This window comes from Rhinolophus sinicus, chromosome 16, assembly GCF_057876585.1.
Source record: "Rhinolophus sinicus isolate RSI-liver-muscle chromosome 16, RSI-T2T, whole genome shotgun sequence".
Classification (NCBI taxonomy): domain Eukaryota; kingdom Metazoa; phylum Chordata; class Mammalia; order Chiroptera; family Rhinolophidae; genus Rhinolophus; species Rhinolophus sinicus.
Genome location: NC_142516.1, coordinates 130466850 through 130483356, shown reverse-complemented (window position 1 = coordinate 130483356; position 16507 = coordinate 130466850). Strand labels below are relative to the sequence as shown.

Sequence of the window (16507 nt, the reverse complement as noted above, 5' to 3'; positions counted from 1 at the left end):
ATAAAGGAGATAAGAGGGAGAAGAGTCTAAAATGAATGATTCTCAGCTTTCAGGCTTTGGAAGTTGGGGAGGATCTAACACATTCATTATGCCAGAAGTTATAATAGGAGAAAATGATTTGAGGGGTGCAGTTCCATTTGTGACATGTTTAGTTTGGGATGTGTAAGTAACTCACAAGTACAAATGACCAGTTTGCAGTTGCAGATAGAGAGGTCCAAGAGCTGACAGTGGTCTTATGTGTAAATAAAAATGTGTAAGTTGTTAATAAATGAATATTGCTTAAAACTATGAATCTGAATGCCCTGAGGGAGTCCTGAATAATTGTCTACAGTCTTCAAAATGTCAAAACAATTGCTTAGTGTGAAAGGATGATTTACTTCTCATAGCCCATATTATTTAAACCAATCTTTCATAAGCATATATTATGTACTCAGAGGTAGGCTAGGCCATATGGTTGGTAAAAAGAACTGTACTTACATGGAATTTTTCTCTTAATGAGAAACAGATGCATAAAACAGCTACCAGAATCATCATACCTTTCAAAAACCTATCAAGTCTTCACCCCATTTTATATAATAATTGCCATTTATGATATGCCACGTATTTGCCTGGAGATAGCTGATTTTCACATAAATTGTGTCACTTTGCAGTAGGCTGGATTCTAAGATAGCCCCCAAGATTTCCTGCTATGGATGTATATGTTTGGTGTAATCTTTGGTCTGTAAATATGACAGATTTTATCCCTGTGATTAGGTTATGGTTTATGGCACAATTGTCCTTAACATAGGGCAATTATTCAGGTGGGCGTGACCTAAACATAAGAGCCAATTAGAGACTTTTCCCTGGCAAGTGGCAAAAGAGGAAATCAGAGAGATATGTTCTGTCTGACCTAGAAAAATACCAACATCCATCTTGTGAACTGCCCTTGCAGACCACATAGAAAGGAACTGCAGGCAGCTTCTCATTGCTGAGAGCAGCCAAAAAGCTAGCAGGAAAAGGAGGACCTTCATGCTACAAGTGTAAGAAAAGGAATTCTACCCACCAGCCTGTGGAGCTTGGAAGAAGATTATAAGTGTCTAGTGAAAACTGAGGTCCTGGTCCTTACGTGTTTCTGTCCCATGAAACCCTGAGCAGATACACCAGCCGTTTTGTGCCTGGTCTTAGGATCTACAGAAACTGAGATGATAAATGGATTTGAAGTTGGTGGCAATTTGTTATACAGCAGTAGAAAAGTAGTACACACTTGATACGCAGTAATCCTATGTGCCAAAGCAAAGCAACACGCCCAAGCTCCCAATCCTGGTAAGTGGAGCAGCAAGGACGGCAACCCAGGTTTCCCGAACTCCAAATCCCCTGCTCTCCTCATACAGCTCATGCAGAGCAACTCTGAGTCAGCACTGCTAGCGTAAGGTGGTGCTGGGGGTGGAACTGAAGCTTAGCATCCTCACCATAAGCCTTTTGTGTTTGCCTCTGACTGCACTACCTCTGCTTATATCTGCCACAGAACCAGCGTCCTCTTCAGCATCCATCTCTCTGACTCCAGGGAGAGCAGTGAACACTCTTCTCGTGTACCAATTAATCTTTGACCACTAGGACTGCCTAACAGAGGCAGAATGGGTGAAATGGACTCTTGTTTTTAGGAACTGAGCTGAGACCCCTGATTTATTTCACCTTGTTTGTGAAACAGCAGCTAATGATTTTGTTTCACTCCTCACTTGGACGAGATTCAGGGAAAAGCGTTTGGATGGAATCGCAGGAGAGCACACTTAGGACATGAGCCAGCACACTTCTGTGTTGCCTGTAATTCATCCTCCCTCAGGCTCAAAAGACTTGGGTAACAGGGAAACATTGACCATGGTCTTATAAAAAGGTGTCAATACCTTAATGACTATTTGTGCATGAACCAGTGTATATTTCAGTTCTTACTATATTCCAGACAAACCCAATGAATATTCCCTTTGTGTCAATAACAATATGATACCAAAACTCTCTGGTCCTTAGATTCCTTATCTTTAACATGAATAGAGCAACAAAATATGGAAATATTGTAAAGATCAAATGTGATAATGTACATGAAAGTACATTAAAAACTACAAAATGCTATCCATACTTAGGATGTTATAAGATTAGGCTCAAGGCAGTTGTCTATGAAAAGCAAAAAAATATTTGAAACTTTAAGCATGTAGAAACTACTGAAGATGAATCTTTTTTCTCTATGTTAAATCTCTCTCTCTCTCTCTCTCTCTCTCTCTCTCTCTCTCTCTCTCTCTATCTATCTATCTCCCCTGCCCCAGGGGTGCCAAAAAATGTATATACATGACTTGTATTTATCTTTTGTTACCAGTATATATTGAGTATTACAATTTTAATACAGTTTTTTTTCTCTTTCTTAAAATGTGTATTCATTGTTTTGGCACCTTGAATATATATATATTTCCCTGAAATAGAATGATCCATTTAAATGTGTTCAATCCATCCTTACATCACCTTGAAGAACGCTCAGGTTATACGTTAAGTGTACTCAGTTACACTCAGGCTTATGCTCCTGACCTCTTAGAGACAAGGGTGGTATTACTTACAGCTGAGTTGGCACTTTTCTTAAAGTAGAGTCCTCCTGCCTGGAATTAATGGGGGTTCTATTGGTTCCAGCTATATCAGAACCATGTACTAGGATAGGGAAAAATGCCAAATAAGATGCTGAAATTGGTAGGGAAAATAAATAGAATTTTTCAGCTCCTAGAAGGGAATTACCCTCAATGGTGAATGAGAAAGAAAGAAGAAATATTACTGAGGGAGTATTAGAGAGTAGCTTAAAACATATTTTTATGCATTGGACAACAGCAAGAAATTTGTCAGCATTGGGCAGCATTATGGTTTGCCAGAGCTATAAAAAGGTTATGCAAACAGTAACCCAAAAGGAATAGAAACACATTAGAATTTATAGGCCTAAATTACTCACTATGTAAATGAAGCTTTCAAATATATATGGTTTATGGAAATTAATGTCTTATATTTATTACTCAGCTCCAAGATTAAAATTGGAACCACACTGATTAGGTAACATTATAAATCACTTCCCATAGAAAGAAATAATAATAATACATCAAAGTACAAATGCTCTGATTAAACAAGTTGATATATAAGAAGAAAAAAGATGTGTGCTTTTCTTGACAGCTAATTCTGAATGCTAGTCAGTTTTCTTATTCTTACCAAAATAATGGGCTGGACGTAAACAGACAAGCTGGTTATGACACTTCCTATTTCAGTAAACATACAGGAAGAAAAAAGAGGGAGAGAAAGATGTGGGCTCCTTTCCCCCAACTTAAATATCATATTATGTGAAGCTTGTATTGCTGAATGTGGCAACACCTCAAGCACTACGATTCATGTAGCTTTTAGCCAAAGAGAAGACAGAAAAGCAATGTATCACTGGATCATCCTTCAATTCAAGTCTCTTAGTTTCCTTTAGTTCTTTCAGACAGGGGAGGAGGGTTATAAGGTAGAAAGGATAATATTAAAGGAATGCAGCATTAATTAAAAATTCAGTCAGATGTACAAATGACCTATGAAAACTGTTAGGTTCCATGATCTCCAAAAACATTGAAACATTTTATTCCAAAGTTGGGAAGAAAGATTTTACTAAAAGATGGCAGAATGAAAATAAATTTAAATCTCAGTGCCTTTCAGGGTGCTGTGGGAGGAGGCAGAAATTTCTAGAAATGTGTTTCAAAGCCTTCTGTAGGAGGATCCTTGAGCAGAAGCAATGCTAATTGAAGCACATGTAGATGAATGATTTGGGACCAGATCTCCTTTTATGAATAAGCAGAGTGTCCCTGTTAGGGACAGTACCAGGAGATAAACAAAACAGAAAAATAATGTTGCTTCTGTCCAGACCCACCCTAAGTGTCCCATTTACACAGTAAATCAGGATTGCTCACAGGTTTGCCAATGGGGAAGGGTTTTCCACCTCATTACAGAAGGATGTGGTAGACTTTTAAAGCAGCTTCAGTATTTTACAGTAATTCTGTTTTTTTTCATCATGTTATTCTTTTACTTTGATAAGTATAAAGTCTGTGTTCATCTCTAGTATTGGAATGACTTAGGTTCATGGAGAATTCTGGCTTCTTGCCGATTACACCTGAAGCTGTTGGTTGATATGCCAAGAGTTGAACCCCTCAGACTTCACTTAAATATCTGCCAAGGTATACTCAGCACTGTAAACATAATTATTGGAACTTGCTGTCTAATTAGCATGTGCCGTATTGATAGGTAAGGTCTGGTAGCTTCAGCACATCACCATTTCATCTACATACTGCCAAGTAATACAATCATGTTTATGGCACTAGACTCATTAGTCTTTGAATTTACTGTTTTGTCAATGCTTTAATGGCTTCAACATCATGTGGACATCGATTCCTAATGTCTCCGTTTTTAAACTGGGTGGTCTTGGCATTTTGTGCAGGGTACTGTGCCAGGTGCTTTAGAGGAAACCAAGGTAAAAGAGGTGACAGCCCCAACTTTGATTTGTCTATAATCCATAGTGGAGACAGGATAGATAAATAATAACCTCATTATATGATTATTAAATTTAGCGTCATAAAAGCGATACAGTGAAAGTGCAACGGCAGTTCAGATAAATCACCAGGAGGTATTGCCAGTAAGTGGAACAACAGCATTGCCCAAGGTTGGAGTTCGAAAGAGCACAGATGTCTGCCAGGATCACAGAATGGACTTGTTACATCCGTTCCTCAAAGCCTGGCCCTACTGCAGATTATTCCCACCCCAGGCGTTTATTGTTACCACTCTGTCTCTGGTAACCCCTCACTCAGGTCCCATTCACTCACATCCTGATATCTGTTATGGCATTGTGACTTCACATCACATGTTTACCTTTATTCCCAAACTAACTTGCCATTCTGTTCTTTTGGTACCAACCATAAACTCATTTCAGCTTTTGGTTTCATTATTACTTTTCCTGAAGGTAGTATTCTCTGAGAATAGGAGAAGGCGTCATAAAGGAACCAGCACAGCATCTAGTCCTCGAAGAACAGAATGAATTTGGTCATGCAGAAATCTGTATGAAAGGAGGGAATGGACTTTCTTAGGAAAACGACATCATGAACCAAGACAGAAAGTGGGAAACCATATAAGTTAAGGTATTTTGCAATTTGGCTATAGTCCAGGGACATAAAGAAGACACATCAGAGAGAGAATTTGAACAGTCGAGAATTTGAACAGGGAAAATTTCAAGTATCTGAGATATGAGAGAAATTAATTTCATTCATATTGGGAAACCAAGGAAGATTTTTGAACCAGAGATCACAAGATCTGAGCTATTCTTTGGGAAAAAAAAAATTAATAGCTAGGTATGGAATAGTTAAAGTATAAAGAGAGAAAGAAAGTAATTATAACAGTTCTTGAATCACTATGCTTATCTAAATTAGGACCAACGTTATGCAGAAGAGGGGACTCATTATCACTGCCTCTAGGGGAAGGTGTGGCTGGGCCAAGAAGCAGAGGCAGCCCATAATCTTGGCTTTTGCTTCCAAGAAGGTCTCCATAGAAGACCTTATAAAGTTTGTAGACAGTAAATGGAATGGGGAATCTGGTGTGCAAGAAGAAGCAAGAGGGAGAGAGATAACAGACTGTAAAATGTGTTCCCCTGGGCTACAAGGGAGAAAGAGGTCTCTGGCTGGACCAGGGCTCCAGAGAAGCTTGGCAGCAAGGTCCAAGACAAGCACTTAGGCACCAGAGTTCCCAGCCTGAGAAGATGTTTTCCTCCCATGCATGGCAGGAAGGACCTAAAGGTACCCTGCAAACAGAGGACAGCTATATCTCATTCTCAAAGATATCTAATAAATGGGGACTCTCTCCAGATAGATGCATAATCATACATGTCTTGGAATTGTGTATGGCATGACCTATGGAAATAGGATAGGGGGAAACCCAGACATACTGAGCTTGAATTCCTTGCCAACACAGCAGGAATAGGACTCAGAGAGATATTAAATTAATTCAGAGGAAATAAAAAATGCTCTATTTCTTATCCACCTGGATTTGTGTACTGAAATTCATATACTCTAAATATCTTATATATATTTTTATATTCTGGGCATATAGTACAGCACATCCTAAGCTGTCTATACTCAATAAGTAGGGGTACATAAATGTAAGTGGACGAGATTCAAGATAAATCCAATTTACAAAAAAAAAAAAAAAATGCCCCACAGTACATAATAATGGAAACGTTGGTATGTATTTTTACTACTAATAATTGCCTACTTTTTTCTCCAAATATCTAATTTCTTTGCTTTGAAAATTAAATTATCAGACCGCATACAAATAAAATCCTATTTGCTCCTCTGAAAGTTCCCGAATATTTTTTGTTTGTTTTATTTTGTTTTCCTTTCCTTTTTTTTTTTTACTCAAAGTAAGCCTAATATTGTTCATAGATTGTAAATCCTAAGAGATAACAATTGTTCCATTTACTTACTCATATGACATTAACTGTGAGGAAAATTAAACTATTCTGCAAAACAGAAATTTAATTATAGCTTTAACAGCAACAAATACCTAATTTAAAAATATCAGATAATCACTTGTGTTTTTTTGCCACGTTTTACATTTTATCAATTAATGCTTTGCATCAATTTACATCAGAACTGAGTACATTTGCTGACAGAACCTGCCCCCAGATTTGTGTTTGTTTACTAACCCAGCAATGTCATACAAAAGCCAATCTATTAATTTATTCCTATGTACTGAAAACATCTGGAAAATCTCATAGGGGGGTTCAGCTGAGACCATCCTCTCTCGTATTGTCTGTGGGGCCATTTACATGTGGGGCTACACATTTTTCAATGGAAGGAATACCTCTACTAGAGTAATTGAAACCTTATTATGCTAAATGCTGAACAAGAAACCTTCATATAAAACCTTTTAATTTTCCCCCAAATCCCAATTTGGTTATGTATTAGATTAAGGTTCTACTTGTCTTATAATAGAAAAGATTTTCTAAAGAATCTATCAAGTTTTTATGCCAATGATTCTTATCCATGTTTCTGTGAAACTAAGGTTTCAAAGTGTTTGGGGGATCCTTTACCTCATATTTATCTTGATTTCCTGAGGTAAATGACATGCAAAACAATTTGAGAAATATAAAGGGACATATTCAAGGTCATGTAGGTGGCTTAAGGCATAACAAAAATGAGCACATAATTCTTTATACCAGTTCAGTCATTGGTTATTCCACTAAGGCTTCTAAAGAGCCTATTATGTGCCAACTACATTTTAGGCCCTTGGAATAAAAATATAAAAATATAGTCATTGTCTTCAACAATTTTATGGTATTTTATGGAAGATTGGTCAGAAAAGTGGGCAATTATAAAATAACCTAATAAACAAAGTTTTCAGGGCTGATTTTTACATTCTGAAGTGAAACATAAGGATTAGAGTATAACCCAGGCATTCTACCTCTTTTTTCATTGCTTTTTGTATTATTAGCACTCATGCTTTTCAGTTCCAGTGCTGCAGGTATATGCAAAGCTACAGAATCTTAGCCAGGTATAATTCGGTCAAGAAATAGATATATCCATTATTGTTCATCTTCAGCTTCAGGTGTACAGTGCAGTGATCAGGCATCCACATCTTTCCTGAGGTGGAAGCTGAACAATAATGAATGTCAACTACAATTATATATATATATATATATATATATATATATATATATATATATATATATTTATGTATATGTATATGTATATATATATATATACATATACATATATGTGTGTATATATACATACATATATATGTATATATATAGTTACAAGAAGTGGAGTACAGCATTATGAATAGAGAGAGGGGAAATGTAACAGCTGTATGCGATGTCAGAGGGGTAGTAGATGGGGCGAGGGGGGTTATCATTGTGTAAGGATATAAATGATAAATGTCTAGTACATTGTTTTATACACCTGAAAGTAATAAAATAATAATAATAATAATAATAATAATAATAATAAAAAGAAAAGAGATATCACCATAAACTGGCTCAGGTATCAGGGCACCCATTTGAAAGATAACAGAAGTAAGTCACAGAAGCTCAAAGCAGGAAACACAGAGGGCCTGATGTTAAACTAGGATTGGACTTTGAAAGACTCTGAAGGCTGCCAAGGACCAAGGAATTTTCTCTCCATATCTTTTTATCTGTTTGATGTTACCAGATCACTTACGGATCACTTTTCTCTATGCACATGTTCTGTTTTTCTGTGTGAAAGATGAAATGCACTGAATAATGAAGGTGATTTTATTTAGGATATTGCCATAGGGAGAATACTCATTACTGAGGAACACCTTAAAAAAGAGGGAGAAAACTTGGAATTTTATGAAACAAGAGAGTAATCGAGGAAGACTGGAGGTGGATCTTAAATCTGATATGCAAGGGTAGGTTGGTTCTTTATGTTTAGTTGTGTATCCTAACACAAAAGGATCCCAGGAGGGTGAGAGGATTTCTCCCTTGCTCTGCAGGACTTCTCTGTGCTGAGAATCTTGCCCTTCTTACTCACCAGCATACATGACCCCAAAATGGCCACCCAGAATCTACCTGATCTCCTATCTCCAAAGACAACCACAAAACAACCCCTGATAAAAACTCTCAGTAGGAAGAGGATTAGAAAGGATCCTTTGGGTCACATATTTACCCCGAGAACAATTATCTAGCAAAGGTTGGGGTTAGTAAATCATGGCAGCAGAGATCCATCTCTTCTGTTGTGTTGGTGGGGCTGGAGAAGGACGAGGCCTCTAAGAAGAAATTATGAGCCAAGGAGACACTCCAATAAGTGTCAGCTACTTAGATGATAACTCTGATGTCACTTCTTTCAATGCCAAAACTACTGTATTAGGTAAATTAAGGGGAAAATGTTATTTACATATTAAAACAGATAGGATACTGATCAAGATGGTAGATTCTAAAAATATGCCTAACTTCATTTCTACTGAAAATCTCTATAAATTATATCTATATCGATATCCATATCTACATAGATATGGATATCGATATAGATATATGAAAAATATAAATGTATTTCTATCAGCATTGGAAATCAAGAAAGTATGCCAGTGGCAATTTTGAGGACTTCCTGGGAGAAAAAGCAGATGGCTTTGGAGCAGCCTATTAAGAAATAAAACTGATTGACATTTAGAAAAAGTCCTTAACCCAGGAATGTAAAGATGATTTGATATTAGACAGTCTATTGATACATGTCACTAAAAAATCTTAGAAAAACAAGAAACTAAAAATTTTTTTTTTTAAAAATTCAAATCCATTTTCTATAAATATACAAAACAAGCTAGGAATAGCAGGATTCAACCCTGATTTACTTTAAAGTGTCTTCCAGTAACCTATAGTAAGCATCATTCTTAATATTGAAAACTGATAAAAATCTCCATTGTAGCAGAATAGCAAATTTCCTCACATTTTCTTCATTTGTCCAAAACTCCGTTGACCTCTTTCAGTCCCCAACTAATAAGTAGCAGGAGCTGAAGGACTTAGTTCAGTCCCATTTGATTTAAAATATAATATGACCCAATAGTGTAAACAGTTTCTCTAGATCCAACTGTTAGGTACAACAATAATTCTATGAGATGTTTGCTCAGTCTTTTAGTTTCCTCACCTTCCCCCCAGTTCTACAGCTGGCAACTGGTTAATGAGAGAGGCCTTAATAAGAGTGTGACATTGGATAGAAGGGGAACTTCTGGCATCTAATAAGCATAGGGGTGTGCACTGTCTGCCGTGAGAAGCATGTACGAGTACATTCTGCTACTGTCTGCATTTAACTTCTGTGACTTATAGAACTGTGGTTTCTTCCTCCTTGGTTCTGTGAGGGCCTGATGCGACCTCTTCCTTCTCAATCAGAATTTTTGTAGGTCTGTTTGGTGTAGAGTCTCTCTGTGAGCCCTTGTCCCATTTTCCTTTGGACCCTGAATGAGGCCACCCATCACTCAGCAAGCCATTCCACCAAGTGAGCCCTCTGGAAAGACTATGGATCTTAACTCAACATCTAGAACACATTGAAATCAAAATAATCCCCCAAAATTCATTGTTCACTCTAACTCTGTCTGCCCCCAAGCTCTACTTAACTACCTATTATATATATCCATTGTTGGTGTAAACCCAGCCAGCAGAACAGTAGAAAAAGAATTATTCAGCTAGAGGAATGCCAACAAGATAGCAGAATAGGAATTTTCAGTGCTCCTCCCCTAGCAGATATATCAATTTGAACAATTATCCTTCACAAGAGCTAAGGATTCCAGATGAGAGATTAAAGCACCTGGGTAAAGCATCGAAATAAGAAAAGATGCATTTAAGAGGGTGGGAAGGATAGTTTCACTGCTCTCCCAAGCCTGGGAAGTCCATCACAGAGAGAGGCAACTGCCCCATAGGGGAAGGAGAGTGGTATGAGCACCCAACTTCGGTGCAGACCCCAGCACCAGGCCCACCCCTGTGAACTACAGCACCAGGCCAGTTCCCATGGCCCCAGGCATCTGTGACTCAGTCTCCAGATTTGCCCCAGTGCCAGGGGCTGCCATAGCCCCAGGCTCCAGGTTCACCTCAGCTCTGGGCCAGCCACAGTAGACCCAGTTCCTAGGCCAGCTCCCCTGACCCCATGCTCCCACTTTGCCCCAGTGTCAGGCTGGGATCTGGACCACGTCTCCAGATTGGTACCTGCAGCCCCATGCTCCAGAATAGTCCTTGTGGTCCCAGGCTCCCAGCCTAGGACCCAGCTCATCCTAACACCAGGTCAGCCCTCAGGCTCTATTCCAACACCCATATACCCACACTCCAGACCCATCCCTGCAGTCCCAGGCTTCAGGTCTGCCCCAGCACCAGGTCAGTACTCAGAGGCCCAGACACCAGCCTTGCCCCACAAACCCAGGCTACCAGTTTACCTCAAAATCTGGCTGGCCCCCATAGCCACAGGCTCTAGGCAAGTACCCATGGAGCCAGGTTTTAGGCCCATTCCAGCCCCAGACTTGTTTCTGTGGCCCCAGGCGCTAGTGGAACCAGAGTCCAGGCCTGCCCCTGTGGACATCAATGACAAAGCCAGACCCCCATGGACAAGTGGAAGGGAGGGAGGGAGGAAAAGAGGGAGGGCGGCATACAGCTTGGAGTTGCAGTGACCAACTAGTTCATGAAAGTGGCCGGGGCCAGTTTAAAAGGCTATGTACTGAGCAAGTGCTATAAGACAGCAAATCTGAGCCTGAGAATGTCTCAAAAATAAGTGTGGTGGTTGAGCCTACTGTTGACATTTCTCTTTTTCAGGAAGAAAAGTGTTCATAAGTATGGTGGAATTCACTTCCCTCATTCTGTTCTCAGCCCAGTGTGTGACTATATTCATTATAGCCTCTCCCAGACCAATTCAATATCGTGAGTTACTCAGGTAAAACTTCTTCCCTGCCAAACTCCCTACTCCATTTACCCCTGGTAGCACAAAGCTTAAACTGTGATGATACAGGGTGTCCCATAAGAAGTAGGCTACCCTTGCTAAATCTCTGAGCACAGCTTTCTGCTACACCTCAATCAAGGAGTCATAGTTAGGGAACGACCTGCAGGAAAGGAAGACTTTAATAAGTACAGATCTCCCATGTGTAAAGGTTAAAAGGCAGAGCTTTAGCAACAACTTTGTTAAGCAGATACATGCCAGAGAAATAACTCTTGGAGGCTTCAAGAGGGAAAAGTGGATCAGTCAAGTCCTTGAGTCCTTGACAGGATAATGGAGAGAAGTCAAGGCCTTACCAGCTGAATTTCATACTGACTTTGTTGACAGAAGACCAACATGCTCCTGGAGGCATAGGCTAAGAATATCTCTTTAGAGCCTCTTATTAGGGGAATACATGTGCTTTATATGATATATAGAACCAAGAAGGAGAAATTGACTACCCCAAAGTCATGCAGAGCTTCTTGCTAGCCTCTTGTCACAGAATTAGGTTTATTGACTATTTCAGTCTTTGTTTCATGTGACTTATCTTGTGTAGGGTCTTAGAATCCCCCACACTCCTCTCCCAATGGAGTGGATTTACTAAGAGGCATATACCCGCTCTCAGAAGTGTCTTCCAGCCAATCAATAATGCTGAGAAGCTCTGTAAAATAGGCAATAGCCATCACAGCATGTCTGATTTCTCTGTGTTTTCACTTTTACATCTGTTAAAGGTCAAAGACTCTATTTATCACAACCAAGCACACATGGACACTGAAAAGGTATCTTGGCCCAGTATATTGTTTTGAAATGGGATGGGTGTGGAAAGTCTTTCTTCTGGTTTCTGAAAAATTCACATTAAAGTATGGTGCACTTTTATGCGCTCCTTTCCATCAAAAGATTCTAAAGTACTTAAACAATTTTAATTAAGTTGTTCCAGTATCTCTCAGGAGCAAATCAATATTTTTCATACTCCTTGGTGCAGGCTAGGGAAATAAAGTCCAGCCCCTTCCCTAACCTCAATTCACATTTAACAGTCTTTCCTTGAAATATGGAAAATTTTCTTTGAATATATTTAATTACAAAGGAGTAAAATTTTCTTCTTAGTGTGCCTTACCTTTCTTTCCTCTGTAAGAGATGAGAAGAAAAAAGAGCAAGCCCTAAATAAGAATCTAAGAAACACACAATGTGATATATAGATGATATATTGCAGAATTGTATACTTGAAAACTATGTAATTTCTCTAACCATTGTCACCCCAATACATTTTAATTAAAATAAATGTTTAAAAAGAAAATGTGATTTTTTTGAGGCCTGGATATTAAAAGCAAAATATATTTTTCATCTTTCGGGCAATATGGGAGAATATCTGATTTTTTTCAGGCTGTAAACAAAAGAAGTATAGCTATATTTTCAGAGCCCTAAAAGATAAAAGATAGATGATAGATCAGATAGATAATAGATAGATAGATAGATAGATAGATAGATAGATAGATAGATAGATAATAGATAGATAGATAGATAGATAGATAGATAGATAGATAGACAGACAGACAGACACATACAGATTCACAAAAGCAGCAGAACTAGCTCTTCACCTCAAGTATCACCAGACTGAATTAGAAATTGTTCCTCTATAAACCTGCGGATGAGGTGGGAGGGTGCTGACTTTTTCTGTTCTCTTTGTAAAATAATTGGGTTTCTCTGTGTCGTTTGATTGAAAATTGACATTCTCTGCTCTCAAAATGTCTAATTGTCCACTGGGGAGAGACTAGGCTTCTACAGCAGCCAATAGATGTTGGGCTGTACTTAGTATGGCAGGAGGACAGGAAAAGGCCACTCTGCCCTCTCTGAGGTGGCACCATGGGGACTCAAGAAAAAAAAAAAAAATCTAGGAGAAAAAAAACAAGTGAACTACTCACAGTTCTCCACCTGGGGGCTGCTGTTTGTAGGAAACAAATTGCTGTAATAATAGTTAACACTTCTGGCACCTTCCTAGGTTCACCTTGGAGACTGATTTAAACTCCTGAGATGGAGACTTTTTGCTGTTAAAATGAAAGTGTGAGTGCCTAGTGGCTCCTGAAAATAAAGGCCTTCTGCATTTCCTGCCTCAGAAAACTCTGAATCTGAGAGCATCTCTGCTGAGCTGTATCTGTCTAGACTTGTATTTAAGCAGCAGCTTCACTGAACAATGAAACAACCTCTACTTTTCTATTTATAGCATAAAGCAAAGGGAACTGGCAGCCATTGAGCATGATAAATTGAGATTTTAGGCTTATACCCATTTGCTCTTTGGTGATCTGTTCTGAGACACTTTATTCTAATATTCTCTAAAGTAGTTTTGGTAGATATTGGTGATAACAGGATTGACATTCTCCCTTTCTGTTTACACATGCACTGCTAGGAAGAATAACTTTCTGGAAAGAGAACTGTTTTTTTGATTTAGGGTACACAAATGTAATGGGATGCATTAATGGAAAAAGCTAACTAAAGGCAGCATCTTCTTTTCCTATTGTCACCTCTAGTAGGAAAAAGAAATCAACATGTGTTTCTAAAGACTCCCTTAGGAAGTCCTATGCTACAATAGGATAATTATATTCTATGGTTATATTTCCTGATGTAGTTATTAGTAATGCTCCCTTTTACCCTTAGATGTATCCTGATTTGGATGACATATGGTCACACTACGTGTCAATATCTTCCCCAAAATAAATGAGTAGGGAGAAACACTTGGACAGTTAAAGATAGAATTGCTGGTCCTAGATAAGGAAAAGAGTTATAAAGACTGTAAAGGAAACAGAGTTTTGGCTAATTCCCTCACAGCACCCTGGACCTGCCAAGTATATCGACTGAGACTGGATGCCAGGTGCTAAAGACCTTAACTACATCAAGACCTCGGTACTCAAGCTGGCCTCATAACCTGTCTGCATAGTGTGGGGATCATGTGGACTTGAATAATGTACATACCAGAGACTATTGTAGTAGACTGAACACTAGAGAAGATTTCTACAGTTTGTGGACACTCACATAGCCACCTGTTTCCAAAACTGTTACTGAGTTTGAATTACTCCCAACCATGACTGGTCTGGACACAAACTCAGAACTAATTTGATTTAGAAAAATTAAACAATGTGGTATTTCTTAAAGCCAGCTGCAGAGACAGAAAATCATATGTACTACACATGCAGCTAGGAACTTCTGTTTACATCACTGAAGTAATTGGCAGACAGGTGTTGGTTGCATCCAGCGCCAGGTGGTTGAAACAGGAGCTTTTATCTCCTTCAATAAGCACCTGAGGTTAGAGTTCTTAGTGGCCTGGGATTTCCTCAGGGCCTGGTGAGCCAAATGGATAGGAAGGGAGGGAATGGCTCACAGAGGCAACACAGGGTGATTAATTTATTCAGTCGATCCCACAAGTATTTATTAAGCACCACTAACTCTTCCGTGGCTGCCATGTAGTGCTTTGTCTCTTGCACATGGAGTCATTGGCTGTGCCCAGGTCCCTTCTACAAATATATGTTGTTTCAGATTGAAGAGTCATCTGCGGGAGAGATACTTAAACAGGAGAGGTTTTAGGGTATGGGTGACACACAGGACTTCACTACACATGGGTCCAGGGTTTCATATGTGGGATAGAATGGCTTGAACAAAGGAAGAATCAAAGTCATAATTAAAAACAAACATATATTTAGATTTAAAAGACTAAACAGAGCTACCGTGTTTCCCCGAAAATAAAACCTAGCCGGACAATCAGCTCTAATGCATCTTTTGGAGCAAAAATTAATACAATTAATACAATTTTTTGCTCCAAAAGATGCATTAGAGCTGATTGTCCAGCTAGGTCTTATTTTCAGGGAAACACAATATGATAGAAAAGTGTCCGGGGGAATTACTGATTTAAATATTGTTAATTAACTAATTAATTAATTAATGTTCTACCCATTTTTCTTAAGTTGCATAAGAATTCTAAGGTGTAAACAGGATAAGGTAATTAAGAAGGTAGCCCAAGAGAATGTGTATACCCACCTCTTAGGTAGTACTTTATATATGCTAGGGGTAAGGAGGCAGGTGGTTTGTGGTTGCTATAGGTAACTTCCAGACTTGATATATTAAGGAGGGCCTTAAAGAAGGACTCCTTGGAGAAAACCATGATTGTTCAAATTAGGACACTGTGGACTTATATTAAGCCAAGATTCATGAGTCGATGAATCTATGGAACATTTTAATGTCCTGCCTTCTATTTCCCACATGAGTCTCCAAAATGAGAGTACAAAACAATTTGAAATTATGAATGATAATGAGCCATAAGAGTATCCATAGACAGCAGAAGCAATTGGAATTCTTGGAACCACATGGGATTACTGATCCTGAACAGCTTTTCTGTGGGCTTGGACTTGAGATGGACTTTGAAGTGTGGTTAGGACGTTAGTGGAGTAGGACTAATGAACTTCTTACTTGTTTCTGTTCACCTCCAGCCATGCTGACAAACAGCAAATGAAGCTATGTGCTTTTGTTTTTTTCCAAATTGGTATTCTGCTAAATGCCTCTCAGTGAGTATATCATCATCATCATCATCATCATCATCATCATCAGAATTAGCCATGGCCTAGACCTTGAGGGGACATAATGATGAGTGTCTATGTCAAGGTTGGTCCTCCCATTTGCAATATGAGCCTTCAGAATTAGTCCTGGGTGGTTGCCCACGAGGAAATTGGGCAAACCCACTATCTCATTTACCGAGGCCACAAAGGAGCTATCAAGTGAAGATGACCTTCAGCTTCTGTCTACTTTGACTAGACTCAAACTAATGACCTTGAGGTGGAAAGCAGTAGCTACAGACTATCATCTCTCTCACAGGCTCAAGGGCTCTTGGCACATGGTTGATATAAGCCTTGCAGCTGTTGCATTAAAAATTGTGATGTCACTGAAATCCTCTTGTTCCTGCCCCCTTCCCAAAATAATTATCAGTTACAGCACAGATATTAAAATGGCACTTTAAAAAATTAAAATACAGTTCTAAAAAAAAGACCATA

At 38.8% G+C, this 16507-nt stretch overlaps 1 pseudogene; it reads right to left on the bottom strand.

Moving 5' to 3' along the window:
• Positions 1-16077, bottom strand: part of LOC109456077 (large ribosomal subunit protein uL15 pseudogene) — a 72221-nt pseudogene extending 56144 nt beyond the window's left edge.
• Between the last annotated feature and the right edge of the window lie 430 nt (positions 16078-16507).